This window comes from Phoca vitulina, unplaced genomic scaffold, assembly GCF_004348235.1.
Source record: "Phoca vitulina isolate PV1807 unplaced genomic scaffold, GSC_HSeal_1.0 scaffold28, whole genome shotgun sequence".
NCBI classification, from domain to species: Eukaryota; Metazoa; Chordata; class Mammalia; order Carnivora; family Phocidae; genus Phoca; species Phoca vitulina.
The window spans coordinates 16,038,052-16,043,825 of record NW_022589731.1 but is presented as its reverse complement, the minus strand read 5'-3'; positions in this window follow the sequence as shown (position 1 = coordinate 16,043,825).

Below are 5,774 nucleotides of genomic sequence, written 5' to 3'. Positions count from 1 at the left end.
CACCATTTAACTAAGGGAGAAACTGAGGCTCAAAAAGGTGAAGAGGCTGCCGAAGTTCACAGAGGTATCGAGTGAGGAGGCTGGGACGGGAACCCAGTCTGACATCTGTGCTGACTCACAACCACCACCCTCAAAACGCCCGTGACCGTGTAGGCCAGTAAGAGCGCAGGGGTGACTGGGAAGAGTTGGGAGTTTTGTTTACCCAGGGGGCCTGGAGGCATCTGCTGACTTCTCTAGAACGGAGCAGGGGTTGGGGCACCTTGAAGGCAGGCCAGCTCTGAACTGGACCCAATGAGGTGCTGTTGGCGGTCTGTGAGTGACAGGATGAAAGCCTTGGATGGGCAGGGGAATGAAAAAGGATTTCGGCAAGATAGAGAGAATGGGAGCCGGCAGCCAAGTTCCCTCGGTCTGCCCCCCCTTCTCCTGTTGACTTGCTTCACCCCAAGTGGGGTCAAAGGAACCCAGGCCACAGTCCTCACACTCTCAACTCACAGCAAAGGGGGGGCCCAGAAGGGACTGGGGACAGAATTAAGTATATGCAGCACAGTGGGACTTGGAGCTTGCTAATTGGCTGCCCAAAGGCCAAATCTGGCCTACAGTTGGGGTTTGTTGGGCCGGCTGGGTTTTAAAAAAACATTTAAAAATGGAGAGCTCTCACATGAACAGATTTCCGGACTTTCTTGAACACTGGAAAACTGTGACAACGCTAGAGCCCCATCCCTCCGTGGCAGCTGCTCGCCGGGGCTGAGCAGCAGCCTGCGTCTGCCCCCCAGGCCCTAGCCGGCCACTGGGACGGCTGGCTCTGTCACCCCTCCCCCTGGTGGTGACCTCTGAGATTGCACCCCGAGGAAGGCCGGTGTTGTGACAGAGCTGATGTGGTGCTGAGGGAACCCCGTGGGCAACTGTGCATGAAGTCTGGTGTTCAGGATAAAGAGGGTATCAGTGACATAGACCCAGAAGTGACCGCGGTGTGGAAACTGGCAGCCAGTGACCCAGCGACAGCAGAGAGCATAAACAGTGTATGTCAGGGTTGTCTAGAGAAACACTGTGTGTGTGTGTGTGTGTGTGTGTGTGCACGCGCGCACTTTAGATTTATTTTAAAGAATTGGCTCACACGATGATGGGGACAGGCAAGTTTGAAATCTGTAGGTCAGGCAGGCAGGTTGGAAACTCAGGTGGGAGGTGATGATACAGTTTTGAGGCAGATTTTTTCGTTTCCAGGAAAACAGTTGTTGCGCTAAAGGCCTTCAACTGATTGCACGAGGCACCCCCCATTTTCGAGGGTAATCTCCTTTATGTCAAGTCAAATGACTGTAGAAATTAACCACATCTACAATATACCTCCACAGCAACTCTTAGACTAGTGTTGGATTAAGCATCTGGGTACTGTCACCTCGCCAAATTGACACACAGCTAACCACCACCCAGCGATAAGAGCAGGAGGTCGAGGAAGGAGACCTTGCTGTTTAGCAGTGGGCAGGGAAGAGGGGGAGTGGGCAGTGAAGGAAGGTGAGTCTGGCAGTTCTGATGGGGAGAAGCACGGGCAGGTGTGGTACCAATGACCGCAGCACTGCACCCACAGGGTGCTGGGTGCTGGGGGGGATGCAGCTGGGAGAGCAGCACATGGGAGACCCGGTGGTGACTTTGGTTCTTTCATGATATTTCATAATAAAGGGGGTAATCTGAGGAGCAAGGAGGCAAGGCTTCCTTCTGGCTTGTGCTTTTTGCAGGCTAAGGCAGAGGAAGGAGCCCTGTTCTGAGAGAAAGACAGAGAAAGCAGAAGAAAACCAGGGAGAGACTGAAGGTAGGACTCCTGTTGGGACAAGAGAAGATCTTCTTGCTCGGCGAGGGGAATGTGGAGAAAGCCCAGCCTCCACATGGGCAAGCAAGGACATCAGGGCAGAGCTCTGGCTGGAGCAGGCAGGGTCAGGAAGAGCCCTGCTCTGGACAAAGGCCCCTTCTTTCTTACCTGGGATGCTTTTTCCAATCCCCTCTGCATCTCCTTGCGCCGCCTTCAGGCTGGCTTCCAGGTGCACCTGCAGTTCTGGCCCCCCTGTTCTGGACTCCCGTGTCTGGAGAGGACCCGTCCGCAGGTCCTGCGGCTGCCTCCCCACCCTCTCCCTGAAACCAGGATGGTTAGTACTCTGTGCTCTGCTCCTGGTCCCCACTCGCCCTGCTCGGCGCCCTCCCCGGGAACCGAGGCGGCTCTTTCTGATCTCCACTGGTTCCTAGTGGGTGGCGCTGGACAACAGGCAGCCTGAGTCCCAGGAAAGCAAGAACACACCCAAGTGCGTGCACACACACACAACTGGAGGAGTTTTATTTCCAGTTTTTAAAAAGCAACAGAGTGTAACATGGCACATTCAGATCATCCTTACACTTACTTGGGGCTTATTACTGCTTTTTATTTTGAATCCCTTCTGGGGGCGTCACCACGAATTTTTCCCACCCTGAAGGCCTCCAAGGGCTTAATCCAGCCCTGCCGCTCCGCCCTCCGCACTCACTTTTCAGAGCCTAGAGGAGGCCGCAGCACCGCGGGGAAACAGGGAGTGCTGCTCAGGAAGGGCAGGCCCAACACGCAGAGCGTGTGCGCCTGCTGGAGCGGATCTGTGCCGCCTGGAAGCTCAAAACATTCTGGAACACGGAAAGAAAGGTATTTGCCTGAATGACTCAGATATGTTCCAGCATTTTCCCACAGGCTCCTGCACATCCCAGAATAACTGTGACTCTGGCTCCTGTTCCCTGGCATATGATTACGTTTGTATAATGTTACAGAACAGTGTGCAAACTGGCCACTCACACAGGAGCTGCAGGAATGCAAGCCCACAGTGGAGCTCCATGCTGCACAGAGACTCAACCCCGTAAGAAGCGTGGACTCACCAGAATCATCCAGACCACCAAGAAGGGCCCTGGTCAGTGCCCACCTTCCATGGAGGGCGGGGAAGGCCCAGAGAAAGGAAACAACTTACCCACACTCAACACAGCTGGGGACCCTAAACGCCCATCAACTATTACTGATGCTTATTTTGGAATAAATGTCAGTTGAGCCTTGGACACATAGATCTTAAGTCAAAGGGACTTTAAGGGTCTCCTGGTCATCCAGGGTACCTCTGTGCCCAGGTCTGCACAACAACAGTGACATTAGGAGGTTTTTTTTTTTTTTTTTTTAAAGATTTTATTTATTTATTTTGACAGAAAGAGAGACACAGCGAGAGAGGGAACACAAGCAGGGGGAGTGGGAGAGGGAGAAGCAGGCTTCCCGTGGAGCAGGGAGCCCAATGCGGGGCTCGATCCCAGGACCCTGGGATCATGACCTGAGCCAAAGGCAGACGCTTAACGACTGAGCCACCCAGGCGCCCCAACATTGGGAGGTTTCAAAATGGACTGCCTCGGGGAATTTACAGTCTTGCTCAGGAAATGACTGGAGATGTTCAAACAGGTGGAAGACAGTTGGGCCCTGGCAAACAGAAGGCACGGAGTTTGGGGGAGAGAAAGTCTGAGAAGGAAGGTACTGTCCCAGGAGGGAAGGTTTCACAAAATAGCGGCTCAAGGGTGAGCAAGATCTGGACAAGAGGGGAGAGTGGCGAGGGCACACTCAAAGGTGGGAATGTGCTGGAGCGGCGCAGACCCTTAGTGAAAGGAAGTGGGAGCTGCTCTAGAAAGTTCTGGAATCCAAGCCCAGGGACCTCTGAAATAAATTTAAAAAATTTTTTTAAAGATTTATTTGACAGAGCACAAGCAGGGGTAGCAGCAGGCAGAGGGAGAGAGAGAAGCAGGCTCTCTGCCAAGCAGGGAGCCCGACGCGGGGCTCAATCCCAGGACCTCGGGACCATGACCTGAGCCGAAGGCAGACGCTTAACCAACTGAGCCACCCAGGTTCCCCTGAAAGAAATAAATCTTTAAAAAAAAGAGGAAGATGGCGCACTGTGGTGAGACTAACATGACCTTTATGGCTCTTGGGGTTGGATTCAAATCCTGTCTCTGCTCCCAGTTCTGTGGGCAAGTCACTTCCTGTTGCCTCACCCACTTCATGAGGATGTTGAGAATAACTAATGTTTGTTACGTGCCAGGTACAACTTCCACTGCTCCACATGTCTCAATTCATTTAATCACTTTCCCCCGTTTTACAACTGAGGAAACAAGGAAGGAAAAGGCTATTACAAGAAGCTGTAACAGAACCCAAGGGTTCTGATTCAAGCCTGTGTTCTCCACTATGATGTTCTCTAAAGGGCACCTGGATGATTACACAAGCAGAAACCCCCCACAGATCCTCAGTGGATATCTGTGCCCCGACTCCTACAGAGACCAGGACAGTTATGTTAGTAAGAACCTTGCAGCCAGTCCCATAGCCAGCCTGTTGCCCCCATGCAAGGCCCAGGGACCACCAACACAGGCCAGATAACTCCTACCCGGATAGCCAGGTACCATCTGATTTGAATGATTAAAAATCTTCTAACTATAGTAAAGGGCTATCTATTGATGTTTAGTGATAAAAATAACATCAGTCCAATTCATAACCACCCAAGGAATCTTCATGTCAAGGTCCGCTGAGCATAGACGCCCAAGTCACAAAAAGAAGTGGTCACATTCTTGGGTGCCTGGGTGGCTCAGTCGTTAAGCGTCTGCCTTCGGCTCAGGTCATGATCCCAGGGTCCTGGGATCGAGTCCCACATCGGGCTCCCTGCTCGGCAGGAAGCCCGCTTCTCCCTCTCCCACTCCCCCTGCTTGTGTTCCTGCTCTCGCTGTCTCTCTCTGTCAAATAAATAAATAAAATCTTTAAAAAAAAAAAAAAGAAGTGGTCACATTCTTTATCTTTGGTTCATTTTAAAAAAGTCCAGTAGAGGCCTTTACCCCTACTTACACAGTCAGGTTTCTAGAATCAATGGTGTGTCATCAGCAGTCAGCTTGTACTCCCCACATGAGTTCACCCAGGAACGATGCTGGCGGATTCCCATCGGAATGACTTCAACCTTTCTCATCGGGCTAAGAGTGGCAACTCCAGGAGCGTGTATTTTTGTATGGCATAGTCACGCACCAATATTAAACTCAGTACAGTCCTGAGGAATTCGGCATGGGGGCTCTATGTCAGCATGCTCTCTGGGGGTTCCAAGTTCTCAGGACTGTCCTTCTCTTCCATTTTTGATTTACAAGCAATTAAAACACCAAAGTCTAGCACATTCAGAGGCTGTGGTCCTTCCCAAGCTTTTAAAAAACACTGGCATACAAAGAAGGATCTTCTTCCATCCACTGGCTTCTGAGTACATCTGATCCTAACCCCTATGGCTTCTAGGAACCCAATCTGGGAAGATAAACCCAGTCTGGTTTGATGACTCAGAGAAATGTCAGATAAAGATGACCCTAAAACTCTCACAGAACACATTCCCAACCCCAGTGACCTGGACTGCACAGAACACTTTGGTCAGCCTCGGGCAACACGAGGGTCCATTTGAATCCTCCCAGCCCCTTGCGGAGGCCTGAGGGTGGCCTGAGGCCAGGTGAGCAGAGATGCTCCCAGAGTGGCCCCTGAGCTGGGCCAATCGGAAGGGGAACATTCCCATCACCTGGGTGCACAGCCTCGAGTATTCCCAGTTACCAGCTGCAATCTGAGGATGAAATGTGACGGACACTCATTCTCTCATGAGCCGGGCCGGACAGAGGTCGTGGATCCCGGAGCTGGCCTGAAAATGCGTCTGCTACGGACGGTAACTGAAGCCAGGGAGACCCAGTCTTAATGCTGCCGCTCCTCAAAATGTTAGAAATCACAAAAAACCATC